This window comes from Anabrus simplex, chromosome 8 (assembly GCF_040414725.1).
Source record: "Anabrus simplex isolate iqAnaSimp1 chromosome 8, ASM4041472v1, whole genome shotgun sequence".
In the NCBI taxonomy this organism is placed as follows: Eukaryota; Metazoa; Arthropoda; class Insecta; order Orthoptera; family Tettigoniidae; genus Anabrus; species Anabrus simplex.
Window position 1 is genome coordinate 134,780,499 of NC_090272.1, and position 19,909 is coordinate 134,800,407.

Sequence of the window (19,909 nt, forward strand, 5' to 3'; positions counted from 1 at the left end):
ATTTCATACCCTGCTCACACATTTGTATAGAATAGAATAGAACATTCCCCTCATTCCGAATCGCTAGCAACTGGGCAGAGAATAATCATTTATTGCAAACCAAATTATTTTTGATACATCCATGATTTTCTTGTTACCATTAATTTGTCTATTACTACATTAACATTACAATTACGCCTAATCACAATTTACACCCAATTTCCAAATTGTACTCTTTAAAATTGTGATCATGTTTGTCCTAGACGTTAACAATGTTATATAGTCTAGGGAAGGGATAGCGAAACTTTACCGAAGCGTGTCAATTAAGGTCTGGTGTATTACTTCTTACTTTCTAGTGCCATCGGTTATTTTCCTTTAAACTAATCACGAAAACTCTCATTTGACTTAATTTAGATATTAGATTGCATTACATATAAATCCATACAACTGAATGTTTAATGATTTTATTCTACAAACCACTGAAAATTACATTTTTAAAAAGTAATTTTTTTTTTGCTAGTTGCTAGTAGCTTTACGTCGCACCGACACAGATAGGTCTTATGGCGACGATGGGACAGGAAAGGCCTAGGAGTTGGAAGAAAGCGGCCGTGGCCTTAATTAAGGTACAGCCCCAGCATTTGCCTGGTGTGAAAATGGGAAACCACGGAAAACCATCTTCAGGGCTGCCGATCGTGGGGCTCAAACCCACGATCTCCCGGAAGCAAGCTCACAGCCGCGCGCCTCTACGCGCACGGCCAACTCGTCCGGTAAAGTAAATTTTAAGAAAATGGTATATGTTTGCTTTCACTTAATAATTGGTATTAATATGGCCATATAATTAATTGTGACATACTTCTTTATTCAAGCGTAATGTTAAAATATCCTATCTCGCTAGAATTCCAACCAATTTATTACATGATAAAAACATGAAAGTATAATAGTATGTTGTCTCAGGTGCCATCTAATTCGTGTTCGTGTGCCTTATAGTGCCACGCATGTCATAGGTTCGCCATCCCTGGTCCAGGGCAACATGTATCTTACCCTCGTTACTGTATATTAGTGTAAGTATTTACTTATGTGATGAATCTGAACGGAGTTATCCTTAGCATTCCATAGATATTACGAACTACCTTTGTGACTGTATGAATGACTGAATGAACTGCACGATTCGATTATATATTCATGCATGCATGAGAATCAAAAATTACACGTTTGTAGGTAAACAATATATTTCAATCTGGCTTCATATTTCCGACTTTCCAGTTAACGTCTATACAGCAGGTCTGTATAAGGTTTTCTCTGTTCCTTTCAACTAGTGACATACATACATCTTCCTTATAGCCTTTCAGCGTTCAGTCTGAAAGCCTCTGTGAATTTACTAACTAAACCTCCGCAATCCTGTTTGTAACTAGTTCTGTGGCCTCGTTTACTTTTATTCCTCTTATCTTCAAATCATCATGAACATACTGGCCATCGTCATCTTGGTCTCCCTCTACTTCTCTTGGCTTCAATGATCGAGGTGACCTATCCTCCTCCAATCGCCTCACATCACCCCACCACTTAAGCTGGTTTATGCGTACAGCTTCATCCATCGATTTCCTTCCTAGCTCAGCCCTTTTTTCATCATTCCATGTACCTTCCTTCCATTGTTCCCACCTGTTTGTTCTGGTTAATGTTCCAATAATCACCAAGGAAAATACTATGGTTGTGAAATGTGCATATCAAGGTAATAAAACGAGTTCAGATTTATTTATTTTGTGCCGGGAGTATCCCCGAGGACATATTCGGGTCGCCTCGTGGAGTTCTTTCTAATTGATTCCCATGGGCAACCTGCAACGATTTCCAAAATATATATGAAATAAAGAGAATGTATGTCATTTAACTATAAAAACTGAGCAAGGTTGTGTCAGGTCCCCAATCGCAAATGTTTGTACAATGCGTAGGCCTACCGCGTGATAACTACTGTCGAAATCACGTATTTAGTCAGATTTGATTGTTTGTTTGTTTCTTTGTTTGTCCAACCCTTGTCCCGTTTCTCTACGGGGTCGGGTATGAGGTGAGATGAATCTGTCGTGGCGATTGTTTATGACCGGATGCCCTTCCTGGCGTTAACCTCATCAGAGGAGTTAATGAGATGAAATGAATGACGTGATATATGATTGTAGGCTTAACGTCTCCATCCGTCACACGAAACACCGTCAACAGCGTCATATGTCCTCTTTCCATATGAGCACTGCGGAGGGGTATGGAATTGAATCCAGGCTCTTGGCATGCGATCTAGTGATCATAAATTGTATACCACCAGCTCCCTCAACCTGCCGGCCAAGATTCTGATGATGAAAATAATTTCGATCAACGGGACTCGAACCGGATAAGCACGGTGTCAGACCGTTCAGATTTCAACGCCAGGTGCGCATAGTCAGATTTTATTATTGCCATTTTATTGTTTATAAACAAATTTAAACATCTTGAAAGCTGAGAATTCCAAATACTTTTCAGCAAAGAGGCAGGAGATCTCAATAGTGCAAAACTCACCACAAAACGGCGTTCAATAGCCTTAACTTTGAGACGCTCCTGATTAGCGGCGGCGTGTGTATTAAATGTCTGGGATGTTCACTGCTTTGGAAAACATCGTGTTCAGATTTAAGCCGCAGTCCTGTTTCGAAAATCTGGTTTCCTACACTTGCGTTTGTTCCTGAAGGACCGGATGCACTTCACTAGCTAGCCACTACATCTCCTTATTCCAGTGAACATGGACATATACAATCACGATGATTAAATATCTGAATGTTTTTCAGCATCGTACTCTCAGAGAATTCTTGGTATGTCTTACTGTGATCATATGACTAATGAACTAACATTACGAAGTTCGAACTCGCAGCATTTGTCAGCTACTGTGACTGAGAGTCGGATAAAACTGGCTGGCTACACCCTCCGGATGCAAGAATAACATCACCTAAAGGTTGCACTAAGATGAACACTTCGTTGAGGGAAAAGGATACAAGGCCGAACCCCCAAGAACGTAATGTCAAACATTTGAAGATCTCAGAACGCTCAATATTTTTGTTGTGGACGATAGAAAATACCTTTTACCTAATGTACCTGTACGTTGCTTTGGAACATACTATTCACCCATAATAACTTTGTGTGGTCCTTGGTCGAAGTCTAGCACGAATGCTTATTACACGACATAATTCATGGGGAGCTTCAGCAGTTCCCTTACGATGCTCAGGTCTTGAATTTGTATTTTAAGCAGCAGAATACTGCTGTCCAGTATGGTTCAACGGGTGGAATAACTCAATGAGAATTATATTCACTCCAAAATTCTAGGTACCGTTTCTTTCCCATATTTATTCATCTGATCTTCACCAATAAGATCTCGACCAACACACACCTACCATTCCACCGGAATATCAAGGATGCCCGCTGATGAAGACCGACATCACGTTACCCGGCACTAATAACAGCTGTCGAAGTAAAAAGGAAAGCTGTTAAGCTTTCAGAAGAGAGGAAACATCTGCAGACACGTTTAGATCCATAATGCTAAAAACTCTCTGATCCAAATCATTTTGGGAGAGGACTAGGACACAGTTGAATCGGCTTCGGACTAAACACTGAATATGTGTAAATATACTGCACCAGTGCGGCTTCCGTCGTTTACATACTTCTGCCTGCGGCGTGAAATATCAGACAAAGGGAAAATACCAAGGACCACGGGCAGACTTAACAGATATCCTGATCAGCTTAGTTGAGTGGAATGATGATCCGGGTATCCTGTTACGACCGGTAGGAAATAATGTTATGTGGCCTCCGGCGAGGCCTGGAGCAGGTCCTGCGTCACACACACACCCAGGCCGCGAGCCATCGGAATTAACCAATTGAGGCTAAAAATCTCTGGCCCTTCCGGAAATTGAACCGGAAACCCCTTGGACCAAACGCCAGCTCACTTACTATTTACCCATGCAGCCGGACGTTATGACTGGATATAATCCCTCTTATAACCTGATGTGAACACAACATTGCTGACAGTATTTTCAACGCTGTTGTTCTTATGTACAATAGATATGTTGTAAAATGCTGTAATTCTTACTGATAAATAAGTTAATAAATTATGAAGTTCAAGGCAAATCTATCCCCATAAACGTACAAGCACTGTCATTCCTACAGACATTACAAAAACAATGTTATCAGTTCAGTTTCACTCACTCAAGAATTAGGAATAACTTCTTCTATTAACAGTCAGAAACAATACAATTACAACAGCTGCTTTTCTTCATCCGTAATGACAAATGTTAAGTGATTATTAATTTTGAAATAAAATTCAATTGATTTCTGGTCTTGGGTTTCAAATTGAGTGGTGTATCTTGCAATAAATTCTAGCTAACAATCAAGGTGAAACGTATGAAAGTAAATGCCTGTTAGACCTGCTTGTTGGTGGCTGCATCAGAGTGTAAACTAATTTTGTTATGGGAGCGAGGAAATTAATTCTGGACACTGTGTGTATTTACTAAATGTACATAGGAATATGAAATGCATACAAGTACAGCACATTCCTCATGGTTACATATCCGCCACTCCTGGAAATGCTCTACGTATATGAGAAACAGAGAGAAACATTTCTTGACACATAAAAATGTACCACGTCTTTAGAGCCCGGATTTTTATGCATTAATAGGTTAGAATGCAAAGTATCTAAAGCGAGTAGCAAGTATAGTCTACCTTCACAACGATTATGGTATGGGATTTTGCATAAGCATCAGGGGTACGGCCCATCAGAACTCCTATAATTTATGTTACTCTTGCTACATTATGGATGAGCGGGTGGCCGACACCAAATTTAGTTTGCAATCTAACCTGTTACGGCATGAACATCCGGGCTTTTCACGTCTTCAGTGAAATTCATCACTACACACCGGAATATAACTTTAAGCTGCTTCGCAACAATTAGCAAGCTGTTCGCCGTACGGGGTGGTATGTAACTTGGGAGTTCCTGACCTTCTCTATAACTACAGCACTGGACACTTTTCTGTATCTTTGTTCAAAGACAGTCGCCAGTTGGCGGAGAACTGTCAGATGTTACTAATTTGGCAGAGAACAATGTCCAAAACAAAACATCAAAGGGAAATGATGAACATCTTTTCAAAGAACTGTATTTGTAAGTATCATAGAATGAGAGTGTTCCTTGTAAGGCTTGATAACAATGGTTCTAAAAACACAGAGTCTTAATACGATATCAAAACATATTCAAATTGTAGATGTAGAAAATTGTGGTGGAGTTGGAAGTAAATAACGTACGTTTTCTAATTTATAGACCCACTTCAAATTTTCGAAACAAGAAACATTTTCAGCTTCTGAAGTTGTCTTTTGTTTGTTATTTTGGTCATCAGACGAGAGGTTTTTCCCATCCTGAAAATAATATTAATCTGCTCACTATGTCTCCTTTTCCTCCCATCGCACCATTTTGAGCCTGTTTTATTTCCCTCCCGACCTTGGAATACTTCCATTTTTCTTTTTAAAAATCTCTTTCTCTGTTGCTTCTTCTTCTCCTATATAGTTTCTTTCCAAATCTTTCTTGACATGAATCCAGGTTGTTGTTGACCTCTTGTTCCAAACACATTTGAAGAGCTGTTTTGTTAACCCTTTGTCATACATTCTATATAAATGTCCAAAAAACATCAATTGCCTTTTATGTATTGTTTCCGTTATGTTTTCCATGTTCCGATGTACTGTATTTCAGCATTACTTCTTGATTTCCAGAGTTCTGTAGCTTAGCGGAGCGACTATTTCAATATAATTCTTATTTCCAGTCCAAATGTACTCAGCTTGTTATTCACTCGCGTATAGCCATTTCGGTTTGACTGTTGTGTTGTAGTGTTGTATTTAGTTATCTTTATTATTTATTATCTTTATTATTATCACTTTTCTATTTTGAAAAATATGGCAAATGCTTTCAGATCGTGGTACTGATTTATATGTATGTTATATTTTATTATATAATATCTTTATTATTTTGGCTGTAAAAAATTCGCTTTTCTATTTTCAAAGATAAGGCAAAGAATGCTGTTCAGCAGGCACAACGTTTTCTCTTTAGCCTTAAGCCGCTCGGGCTGTGGCAGGAAAGACGTCAGTAGAGTAGAGTTAGCAAACGTGCGAGCCGCGGGAGGAGCCTGGAAAGACCATATGGACTTGTCAGGGGAAGGAAGAGAGAAGGCGGATGTAAGGGTTGGCCGGCGGAGCCCACAGCAACATCGTAAAAACTTTACAATGTACCTAGGCTTTAATATAAGATTTCAAAACGTTTTTACAAAACAGTGAATATCTTTATACTGTCTCACATAAAAATCCATTTGTATAAAGAAGCTAAAATAAATATTTAAAATGTAACCACAAGGAGACGGCGTCATTTGTAGGTTGGTCAAATTGTTAAATACGTCTTCATGTTTTGACCTTTCAGCAAGACGAGAGAAATTCTGGCGCATGCCGTTTGTTTGTTTGCTTGTTTGTTTGTTTGTTTGTTTGTTCGTTTAAGTGAATGTCGCTGTTAACCTGTTAATGTGTGTGTACAAATGCCATTGTAGTGAAGTTAATTAATTACTGTAGTATTGCAAGTGTTCAGTGGAGAAAACTACCATACTAGTTTAAATAGCAGTGTACATTCTGCCTTCAATATTAATGTCTCGTGTTAATATCTTTCTTCGGGTGTTTAGTGTTTATCTGTCTAGTTGAAATATAAATGTTACGGTCTTAATTTCAGAAGACAAGGAAGATGAATTTTATAAATAGCATTTTAATTATTGGCGGGAATTTATGTTTTGAACATAGGCTATGATTAAAGAAGTTAGGGTCTCCACGACAGAATTTAGATATTGCACGAGAACAGAAGGGTTATAAAAAATGCATACTTTAAGATATTCAGTTCATCACTTTATAAGGACGCTGACTGGCTGTGTGGGTGTGAAATAAGGAATGCGTTCTTTTGTTACCCTTGTTTGGGAATGAATATCATTGTTCCTGCATGGACGTCAGTCGGAGTTTCTGGCATAAAACATCTTAGTGAAAAGGTAAAAAGAAACATCAAATTAGCGAGAAAAACATAAACGCTGGCACTGAAATTGCTATGTTTGGTGGAGTAGATATCTGGCGCTAATTAGACAGTGCATAAAGAATATGTTTTTGTCGATGTTTTAAGGGTATGTAGGTTGTAGGGTTTCCGTATATGACTGTTTATATTTTTTTTTTATCTTCGCGATATTATCTGGATTTCGCTCTGTTTCGGAAGAAGATATCTATTCAGCTATTGTCATCGGATTATTATTATTATTCATCTAAAAATATCGTGGTGCTGGTTATTGAAAACTGGGCTGGTTGGACAGGGGATGAGATGGCGGCACTGTCCTGCCACAATAAAGTGTCACGAAGCGCCATTGATCCTATGCTAGGAATAGAGTCAATGGATGTAGATGTAAACCGACTTCAGTAGTGGTGTCATGTGAAGGGAATGGAGGAGACTAAGTTACCAAATAGAATAATGGACTTGACTATGGAGGTAATAAAAGTAGAGGGAAACACACCTGATCATGGACAGACTAAGTTTCTAATGACGCAACCGTAAGAAGTGTGGAATAAACTGAGGCGACTGAGCTAGTTAGAAACAGAAAATTGTGGAGATACGTAGTTAATTCACAGAGGATGTCGGACTGAACGCTGAAAAGTATAAAGGTCTAAAATGAGGACTGTATTTATGGATGAGGCTTATGTTTGTGGCACAGTTTTACATGACTGTGGATGATGAACTACTTTAATGCAACACGAACAAACATTACGGCAAAGACTAATTAAAAAAAACAGACAAACTCATCAATGTGTAGGTCTTGGGATAAGTTCAAAAAATTTCGAAATTGTGAGATACATAAATATCAAATATTTTGGACATCAATTCTGGTACAACACATTTTCTGATAACCATAGACAAAATCTTCCGGAAAGGAAAGAGAAATTTCGAAGAGAAAATTCGAAGAGAAAATTTAATAAAGAAAAATTATGGAAGGTCTCCTAATGAGAATAGGAAAACATTTCAGAGCCAAGACACGACCTTTGGCGGATTTTTTAATATATAACAGATAAATCATGGATATGCATAAAATAAATATCCTCCTTCATTTAGTGTAATTGGTTGTGGGAGTATTGTACTTAATTTGGGGTTGGTACGGTAGGACTTAAATTAGAGTATTGTGCCAATGCTCTCTACAACTTACGCATATTTATTAATTTACTTAGTTGGTGGGACCATGTGATCCATTCGTATGAAAAGAATTTACCTAGGACAGTAATGGACACAGAAGACGGAGTTAATGAAGCAAAAGGAAACTTAGGAAATATCTGTTGAAGTCACCCGCGGTTGTGCTAGAAGGAGGAGAAACATTGGTGATGACTTGGAGGATTGTGATTTTATTTCGTTCCTTCAAGGAGAATTAAAAAGTAAATACTGAAAGGCATAACATTCTGCCATTGCAACGCATTTACTGTTTGTAAGTAATATGCTCGTAATATCATTCTGATTCCCCTAAGTTACAGCGTATTTTAATTGAATTCCTACGAGAGCTCCATCTATTACTTTGTGAAAGGTAAATGATTATAAAAATTCTGATCAAACATAAACATGGCGGTATTGACATCCAATAAAACCAGGTATTTTTGCCATACAATTTGCATGCTTATGTAAATGTCGCGTGCTGCAAAAGACTCTCCTCAATACTCCTGTGAAAGATACATTTAAATACATGATGACAGTAATTTAGTTGAAATGGCCATTTCCTACCTTTAAACGAATGGTCCCCATTGACCCTACTTAAGCTCTACTTGGAATGCAAATTCCAAGGCTTGCCAGATGTCAACTAAACCGTATTAGAATTTTTGTTGGAAGATGAAAAGAGATTTCCTTAAGTGGGGAATCGCAGACTTCCCGGAATATGGCTATGGAGGTGGCAAACAAATTATAAACCAAATGGTTACAGAGTGTCCCAAAACGAGTTGCCAACCCAATGGCAAATAAGTGGTTAATTTTCTCAATGTAAAACTGTAAAGGTGTTATCATGATAAATGTATATTAACACAGTCACTGTAGATTTGCAAATTTTCTGTCTAGCAAGACCTTTCATAGTCTTCAAGTTGTTATGCTCTAGTGTCCTTTCTAGCGTCTTTATTTTGTTGTAGTAGATATACATACCAATGTGAAAGTCTTGAGAAAGTTTGCACATCAGAAGACTCTGAATATAATAATATGAAAAACCAATTTACATTTTTCTTTATGATACTTTTCTTGTTACCAGTCACTTGGAAGTTATATTAATAATTCACAACGCATTTCGTTTACTATTCTCCATCTTCAGTTGTGAAATAGGTATGAGTTCACTTGTGTCAGTCTATGTCACATGACGGTATACAGTATATTTATAAAATTCAATCAAGGCTGAGTAAATCAGACGGTAGAACTCTGGCCTTCCGAGTCCAACTTGGCAGGTTCGATCCTGGCTCAGTTCAGCGGTATTTGAACGAGTTAAAATTCGTATCGGTAGATTTAGTGGCACGTAAAGGAACTCCTATAGGACAAAATTTTGGAATCTTGGCGCCTCCGAAGAACCATAAAATATAGTTTGTGGGACGTAAAACAAATAACGTTGTTATTTTAAATAAGATTGTTTTAACTCAAGTTCTTAAAAAATATTTATGAGTGGATGTACGTTTATATAAAATAAATTGTTTGACATGTTGTTATAGGGCTATGGATGCGACTTGTACATTGTTATTCTACTGACAACTATTTTGAAAGATGATTATAGTTTTACATTGAAGAGATATATGCAGTAAGGAAGATGTTCGCAATGCCATACATCTTAAAATTCAACGTAAGATAATATGTAAAACTGCACATACATTACCTTTTAAGTTGGAACTATGAGTATTAATTATTGTACCATATCTATGTTGGGTGTAGTACGTATGTAAATCGTTACAGAAATCATCAGTTGTTGCCAATGCTTAAGATTGCTTATAAATAAACCTGGGATTTTAAGGCAAATGCCTATTTCGTTCCTTACAAAATAACAGGATTTTTAAAAAAAATATGTTGACGTTTCATGATAAATCCCTTACATTAATAGAGTTGTATAGTGCCTAAAATGCCTATTTGGACCTTTAGAGCCTATTTTACTATTTTAGTGCCTAAAGTGCCTATTTTCTACATTTACAATAAAATTCAACTGTAATTTTTACAATCACACAATGGACATCCCTGTAACGAGCAGAACAGCGGAAGGTGAGTTCACAGAAATGTGCTCTTCCCAGACAACCGTCACCAAAGGAATGCTGAGTGAAGTGTGGAGGTGGAGGATTAGCTCAGAAGAACAACGAGCAGGTAGTAGAGGACGTACTGTGTTGAGTGACGGGCTGAGGGGGAGGATTATCTAGGAAGAACAAGGAGCAGGTAACAAGAAGGGACATACCGTGTCAAGTCTCCAGTGAAAGAACATCTGTTTAAGTGCATATGGTTCATCATGCCTAAAACGAAATCATCTAAGAGTGCGCTTATACAACAATGGCTTGTACGATTTCCAGGGATGACTTTTGATGGCAAGATTATTTTCTGCCAGTACTGCAATAAACAGGTATGTGCATATATCTTAAATTTCATATTAATCTAAAACTAAGGTTTTTGATATTGGCTCCTCTAATTAATTGTAGAGACCTAGTCCAGGCAACCTGGGTTCGATTTCCAGTACCGGCAGTAATTTAGAAATCTGTGAGGTCTGGAACGGTGTTGACCCAGCATCGTGAGGACAACTGAGAAGCTACAGTGGGCAGGGGTCACGGAGGCAAGGCAATACGGCTGAGGGATGTATCGTGCTGACCACACGCCACCCAATATCTGTAGGCCATGAGCTGGGCAGCAACCGTTATTGAAAGCCAAGGCCCTTCGGGGACTGTAGTGTTCTTGTTCTTAATTAATTTTAGAGTAATAATGGCTTAATTTAAATAGTTCAAAATTACAAATTTTATTCAATAGCTCACCTTTTTCTATTCCTCATCTTAGTCTCTAATTGACATCACTTTATTGTGTTTAAAATTTCACATGAGAAAAAATGTCACCTTCAGCAGCATACAGATACTGCCAGTCACAAAGCGAAAAGCAGCCATGAAAAGTAACATTGGACAGACTCTGCTCACACAAACTATATCGCCTACAACCCATAATGGTTTCTATGCTGATTAGTGTAGAGCCCTAGTTGCAGCAAATATCCCCTGGAATGCTGTGCATAATCCGGTTTTCAGATATTATTTACGGAAATACACCAAGCAGCACATCCCATCAGCATCTACATTAAAGTATTTATGTTAAAACGTTTCCAATTGAAGAAGTATTCACGAAGAAATGATGGTTTTGGTACATTTTGACACTGAAACTCTAAATATAATACTTTCACCTGAAATAATAATAATAATAATAATAATAATAATAATAATAATAATAATAATAATAATAATAATAATAATAATAACGTCCGGCTCCATGGCTAAATGGTTAGCGTGTTGGCCTTTGGTCACAGGGGTCCCGGGTTCGATTCCCGGCAGGGTCGGGAATTTTAACCTTAATTGGTTAATTTCGCTGGCACGAGGGCTGGGTGTATGTGTCGTCTTCATCATCATTTCATTTTCATCACGGCGCGCAGGTCGCCTAAGGGGGTCAAATCCAAAAACCTGCACCTGGCGAGCCGAACATGTCATTTTCATTTCAGTAATAATAATAAAAAATAATAACTGGAAAGGCATGGATGAAAGAATACTGGACCAACATTAAAGCTCAAAGGAAACAGTTGAAATGACAATTGATAGGGAATCAGCCATCTAGGCGACAGCCCTAAATGCAGATTGATTGATTGATTGATTGATTGATTGATTGATTGATTGATTGATTGATTTATTGATTGATTGATTGATTGATTGTAAGAAAAGTAATAGTCAAAACAGCCCAAATTTATGTCAAACAAGGAGTTGAAAATCGTGTTTGATGCCAATAAGTAACAAATCCCACGGAGTGAATTGGCCAAAACATAAGATATCCATGCAGCTAATGTGAAGCCATTTCCTGAGCACGGGATCAGCAGTAACAGAACACTTTGTATAATTTATATTATTGTGTTAATTTGTTTCATTTAATATTATTCGTTAATTTTGATATTTCACCCCCTCCCCTAGGAGTGCTAGAGGTGTTTTCCTCCAACAGATTTTTTTTATTCAGGTAGTAAGTCATGTGTAAAAATACCGAATAAAGGCTATGCTGGAAGAAACACACACACGCATATGTAATTTCGGTCACTTTGGACATTTTTCTTCCCCCGTTCTCACTCCCCTGCCGATAGGGACTGAACTTTGTATTAAACTGCATCCATAGTGTCACGGTTCATCTTAGCGACACCGTAAACTATGGATTCGACAAAAACATCGGTCGTTTTTGATTATTTGTACACTTCAGCAGTACCTTAGGGGGCTAGGAGTCTCTTACCCCCACAGTATGTTACATTCATACTTGTATCAATTTTGACTGAGAGCTATGCTCGAACATATTCACATACGTTAATTATTTTGGTCATTTTAAAACTTTCCTTTTCAAATTTTCTCACCCCTATGTCAAAGAAGCTTAACTTGGAGTTTAAGAAAATTCATAATGTCACTATTTATCTTAGCGACCCTAGAAACTATGGATTCGACACTATTTTAGGTTCTTTTTATATTTCATCCCTTCACACTCAGCTTGTGGGTGCTGGTAGACGCAGTTAGTCTCCCGATACTAAGTCATAAGTGTACTAAGTTAGGTTCAAATTACTCCAGCAGTACTGAAAACTATGGATTCGACACTATTATTAGTCGTTGTTATTTATATCTTTATTTCACCCCTTCCCTAGCAGTTTTTGGAGTGTCTTGCCCCCACAGCATTTTTCATTTTCAGTAGGTACTATCTTGTACCAAATTTAATTGAGAGCTATGCTAGAAAAAACACACATACATCCATATTCTCGGTCATTTTGGTCATTTTATTTCCCTTCCTCACCCTCGATTCCAAAGGGGCCTGGACTTTTAAAAATCCAGAGTGTCACTATTCATCTCAGTGAACACGAAAACCATGCATTCGACACTTATTTTCGATTATTTTTATATTTCACACCCCCCTCGCCCTTTCATCCAAAAGGGGACTGAACTGGACTTTAAAAAAATCCGGAGTGTCACTCTTCATCTCAGCGACACTGACGGAACTATATTGTGCAATTTCACTGTTATAAGAAGTTCCGTCCGTAAGAAGGACAAAGATGGAGCCCAAGTATCTTAGAATAATTAATGTCAAAATGTCTGACCACACCGCAAGCGAAGGCAAAAGTATTCACCTCAGGCGCTAGAGAAAGGAATTTAGATCCAGAAGGCAGTGAAAAAGAACGAATGTGAAGATTTTTACTAACAATTACTGAGAAAAATCAGAAAACGAGATTGTATTGCTACTTAAAAAGCCGAGTTGAAGACGAAAGCAACTACTTCCAAGTTTAAAGAGGGTATCGACTAAAGATCAGCTCAGCGGAAACAAAGAACAGACTTTTAGAAGCCACGTCGCAAATTAAGCAGAAGATTAATAATTTCGTTCTGCGCATATCAAGATACGTGGAAAGTTGGAATAAACTACGACAAGCTTACGTCACGGAAGTCTCTACTGACGTATTACACGATATCACCAAAGTTGAAGGGTTACAGAAGTGGAAATCCTGTAATAACTCCAGGATAAATAGAAGAAAGAAAATCTGTTATTTTAAAATCATAGAAATATACTACCCCAAGAAGAATATTTGACAAGTAGATCAGCTCTTTCAAAAGAAACAATCTTTCGCATTAGATATATTATCACAGCTGTTTATGATGGAAATGCTAACCGATCTTGTTTGCTATTCTATTCCAACTAGTCCAGAGATGAACAAGATGTTCTAAGAAGATGAAAGGCCAGACTGCCCAAATGGGTGCCATCGGATGACGTTGCCTGCCGAGAGATGACCAAGCCCATAGGAGAATTATGGCAATATTTCCCATTCACCTAGGGAAATAAAAGGAGGTGTATCAATATGTCCTGTCAGCTGGAGATATGCCAACGTCTGGAGCTGCTGAATACAGATAAGTCTTACTTTTAAAGTAATGTAGTAATGTTTATATATTCATATGTAAGTGTAATATGATTTGTTAATTGGTTCCGTGCGAAATGATGAAGCGACGATAGTGGTGTTTTGAGTTAGAGCAAAGGTGGATAGGTAATCTTCATATATGAATGTCAAATCCATAGATAGGTAGTCAGTCAGTGATGAAAGCCTACGTTCGAGATGTGATCCATGTAGTGTGAAATACTGAGTGCGTTAAAGTGATAGTGGATTCTATGCTATGTCAAAGAGAGATGTAGGTACGCGTGTACATTGGTTATGACCAATAAATGTCAAGTTAGGAACCAGCAGTAGGATATGCTAGCTAAATAGACAAATGTGTTTACGTTAATTGAAGGTTATGATGGAATGAAGGTAATAATATTGTGAAACATGTCCATGAACCGTGATTTAAGTAGTAAGGGCCACGATTTAAGGAAGTGGACCCATATTTAGTAAAGGAGACGGAATATATGTTTGAAAGTGTAATAATGATTATTTTAAGAGAAGTTGGTATGGGATTGATAATTCAGAATGGTGATAGTTATTGATTCTTCGCGAATGTGAGCACGGTGACGTAGTAGTGGACTTAATGGTTTCCATGTTGAGTTTTACTAAAATGGAAATGAAGATATAGCAATTTCATGTAATATTTCTCTTACGAGCAAGCATAAAAGTTCAAGTAAGATCGGAGTGACACCTGTTGGTTAGCGTGCACACTTGGTAGTGTCAACAAAATCTCAGTCAGGAGGATGAATTAAACACATGTACTGTCACAGATGTCTTCTAATTTTGATCTATTCTCAGGAGAAAGGAAACGTAGTAACTTCTTAGGCAACATCCTATCACTGACGATTGACTGAAAATGTAGGAATTATATTTGATGGTCAAGTCTTCAAACAATGCAGGCCACCTTAGCTAACATATTTCAGATGAAACTAGTAGTGTAGTCGTTGGAATATATAATGTCGCACGTATATTCAACTTAAATGATGAGAAGATTCAGATCTTAGAATGGTATGTGGATCTTATTGGTACTTATTGAACCATTTATAAAATTATATTAATTTGAAAGAGGACTTATCGATATTCACGCAGAAAAGGAAGAGACAATAAGGAGTATGAATATTCAGAATTGTAAACCAAACCAGTTACTTGTAAACATATTAGGGAACTATCCTCCCAGGTTGATATTTATTTGTATCTATTGATACGTGGCGAGAGATAGGAATAACTATATAACTTATCACCAGATTAATATGAGCTCCGAGGGAGAGCTAATAAGTAACTCAAACTTCATAAGGAATAGAAGAAAAATTCCAATTCATGAGATATGGTTTAGGCCAAGAATGCGTACTGTATATCCTGAAACTACCCTCAGTCTACACTCTAGCTTGTAAGAACTCATGTTGTAAATATTTTTCTTTCCTAGGGTGCACCCAGCTAAGTTTTAATTACCCATATAAGTTTTAATTACTCATACAATTTTTTTAAACTACTCAAATATGTCCTAAGCTATTTTACAGATTTTAATTATCCAAACATATTTAATTTAATCGTTTCAATCAATTAATCAATTAATAATTGGTTGTGCGAACTGCATAATTTGCCGTATATTACATTCTGTCCTCGATTTTTGGGCAATCAAGATTTAAGCACTTAGTGCAATAGATTTCAGCAGATTTGGTTTAAAGGATGACTAAATCGAGCAACCTTTCCTTTATAATGCATAGTGGGTGCCGAACGGGTCAATAACCGGCGGATTCTAGATAAACAGCACTGGCACATATTTTACCCGATACTGACATTTTTTAAATTTCTTCTTGCGTCAGAAGTATGGAAGTATTGAGTGAAAAGATGATGTGGAGAAGCTAGAAAAGAAAAAAAGTGATTAATTATGCATTCGAGTAAATGAAATGCGTAGACCTAAGAAATTAAGGCCATGTTTGCTCGAATTGGACGAAATGGTCAGACGAACATGCAGTTTCCTCTATCAGATTTCTTTTCAGGGAGGATAGATTAACATTCGACTTTTGGATTGAAACAATAGTATAATAAACAAGATATGTAAAATTTAAACAGTTCTTTCAATGTGTTTCTTAGCATAGAGACTGAGATTTAAGTGGATGAATGCTGCAACAACTTGGTAACGTAAGAAATATAATAAGCAACGAATGAAAGTTATTTCTGGGTGTAATTTAAGTTTTCTTTGGCTCCGTATGGTATGTCTTTCTCTTATCCGGAACTCACAGCCAAATGATAGAATTATGTTAGTCGGAAAAATCGTAATCATGCTAGCCTGGATCTTATGCGTCCCCTCAGGGAGCCGGGAACGGCGCAATATGTAGCTCGGAACTTTTAATGCTTCTTTGTTTTCGTTTCGGTCTTTACCTTTGAGAACTTAATATTTTTAAAAACTAGAAGAAATTTTACGTGTTTTATATACAGTATTTTTAAATGAGTGTTTTGTATCATTAATGGTGAACTTTAAGGTATGAAAAACAAAAGATTTAGTTTAACAAAATTTTGATCGCCTGGTAATCACCAGGTAACGTAATTAAATTATCTAATACATATGAGCATGTTAAATAAAGTTGTCTGAGTAATATGGTGTGCTTCATGTCTAAGTTTTCTCTAACTAAGCTGCTTACATTTTTTAAAGAATAAATAAAGTAAATGGCTTGGGTTTTAGCGAAAAACACTCGGCACTTCTAGGGTTAAGATAAGCTGTAACCCTATTAATTTTTTTTTACCTTTACTTGTATTCTAGATTTATTTCAATTCATGTTATTTATTTAACTGATTACCAACCTTGTAAGTTCAATAATGTAGTGGAGAAGGGATATTGAAAATACTTCCGGACACCGAGGTGATTTTGATTATTTTGCGTCTACTTCATCCAGACCTGAGGCCCATTCGTTTCCTTATTACCACGGGCTGTTATTATTATTATTATTATTATTATTATTATTATTATTATTATTATTATTATTAGTATGATGAAATTCTCGGCCATATTACTGGGCTGTAATGACCAGACCCGCTGTCTCTATTATCAGACTCCTCCACATTTGGTATCAACAAACTATTGCTTTTTGTATTTTTCTATTTTCGAATCGGTTATGTGTGCTTGATCATAAGCGTGTACAAAAAGCTATGCAGAATTGTAATGTAAATGTAATTCTTGGATACACTGTCGCCAAATTAGTAGCCAAAAGTAAATTCAAAAAGTAGATTTTAAAATCCGCTGTGGGATGAAGGATACCAAACTCTTAAAACGAAACATCTCCGAATAAATTACATGCCACGTTTCAGTACATCGTGTCACAACGTGTAACGTTGATTATCAGTAAACAGACTTCCCCGTGGCAATTCTCTTGACCGCTGGATGTGCTACATAATTTAATGAGCACGGTCGCTTGCCAATTAACTAGTTGTTTGCCGGGAAACTTGGCTTGTAATAACTGCTACATACGACTACTGAGGGGGGGGAGCTAACTTGAAGCTTCACCCTGAGTCGACTCTCAATGAGAACAAATGGACATGTCGACACAAATCATAATCTAGTCAGACTGTGGCCAACTCGAGTGGGGATAGGTTCTGTAGTGCTCTTCCTCGTCACACACAACGCTGCCGGTGGGAGTCCCGGAGCCGGCCACACAACACAACAGTAACGAAACATAAATTTATTATAAAAGACCCAGCAAAGCCCTGACTCGCAAGAGAGGTAATGTACACGTGACGTATACTATATCTTTGTTTTGGTCCCTTAGAGACTACAGCGTTATGAAGCCACGTTATTGAGGCCCATGAACGAATGAAACATAAGGCCGAAATAAATTCTGACTTCCTTCTTTAGGGCATCACTACGACAATGTAATTTAATGGGCAATGATTTCAAGCCGTCCGTCCTGATTCGACAAAGCATAACGGATGGAACTGTTCTTCGTACATTACACTGTATCTGTGTGCGGTCATATTACGAGAAGAAAATACACCTCCCAGAAAGTAATTCATGAGATAATACATCAGGAAATGTAACGTAATTTTATTAACTGCAGGACCAGGAAAAATTCTCCATGATACATGGTGTACGGGATGATTAACTCGTTACGTCGTATCCTTACCCGTTCAGACGACAGTCAAACGCCAGATGTCGTAATTTGATGAGCACTGGTATAAAGTTTTCCATCTTAATTCCACAAAAGCAGGATGGATGGAAATTTTGTGCGTACTTTAGAGTATATCTATGTACAAGGCATTAGGTCATATTAGGGAAAGGAAATATACCTCCCAGAACCACAACCACACCGACAGTTATCCTTTATATAGCCTATACACTAGCTGATATACCCGTGCTTTGCTACGGAATTCTACATTGTATACATAATTCTAGGTTAGGTAGTGTACACGCCGTGGGCAAGACCGTATTAAATTGCATAGCTCTTAACGTTACCCTAGAAACGTGACGGAGAAATCACCAAACGTCTTTTCTCATATGAAGACTGCGTTAGGGAATTTTCATTGTAATGGTAGGCCCACTTGCCTACCATTAGTCACAATCAGGTTGGGAGATTGCATTATTGTGGCAGACAATCACTCTCCACCTGCCTTTTTACAGCCTCAGAAAGACTGTCTTAGTGGTTTTCCCAACTGAAATGAGCATAGGTCATTACAATGACGTCAGTAGGAATGGCGTCAGTAAAAACAATGATTTCACATGAAATACTTGATCAAATGAAAAACCACACATTTTGTCATTTTTAACGAACAGTACTACGCTGCCAATCTAACAGTCCAAAGTTCCAGAGCAGGAATGATCAGGCCGCAGACAGCCATGATCCATGAACACTCTTGTCTTTTTGCGGGGAGTTCGAATAGTGGAGAGTCCCAGGGCAAAATATATGCCCTTTTACTAATCTGTTTCCTAGGGGTATCCGATGAGACGGAAAATTTCAATCTATCTGACTTGGAGGCAATCTTTTCCTACAAGCCAGAGCAGAAACCCCCTCTTCACTGCTAATTTTGAATAAAATGAATGTAGAATGTAATCAAAGTGAAGTGGAAGAAGTTCTCTTTAAGAAACGGTCGTTTTCAGGGTTGAATTTTAGTGAACTGTGGTGCTATAATTTGGAACATGCCTAAATTATAATTCTAGATCAGGTTATACTACTACTAATAAGTGAGCCTCTGCCTTAAGACTGCACACTGTTCATTCAAACCAGCGCGTCAGAGTAGGGATCGAATAGCTGGAATACTATGATGAACTCGTGAGTTACGTACCAGCAGAACGGTATCAGAAAATGTATGAACCAGAGGAATGACATGCTAAAGAAGAAAGTTTTCTAACTTCCCAGCTATCCCGCCAATATTGAGACAGACTATCATACTCGGAACGCATCAGTAATCCCATCTATCGGAGGTTAGTGGCAGCATAAAATTCAAAGGACATCACCACAAACAATGGTCAATGTAATGTTATTGTTGATCAATCTTATGCGCTTTCAATATTGTAGGCCTTCACATAGGCTACATTTAGTTTTCTTCCGACTCTGAAATACCACTCTTATCATAGTCGGTACGGTAAAATTGAATAAAACATAAATGGTCGGAAATTGTATTCTCTTAACTTTTGTCATGTAGTACTTTTCGATAGGACCAATAACATAGGTATTTAAAGTTTTTGGCGCCTTCCCCTAAACTAC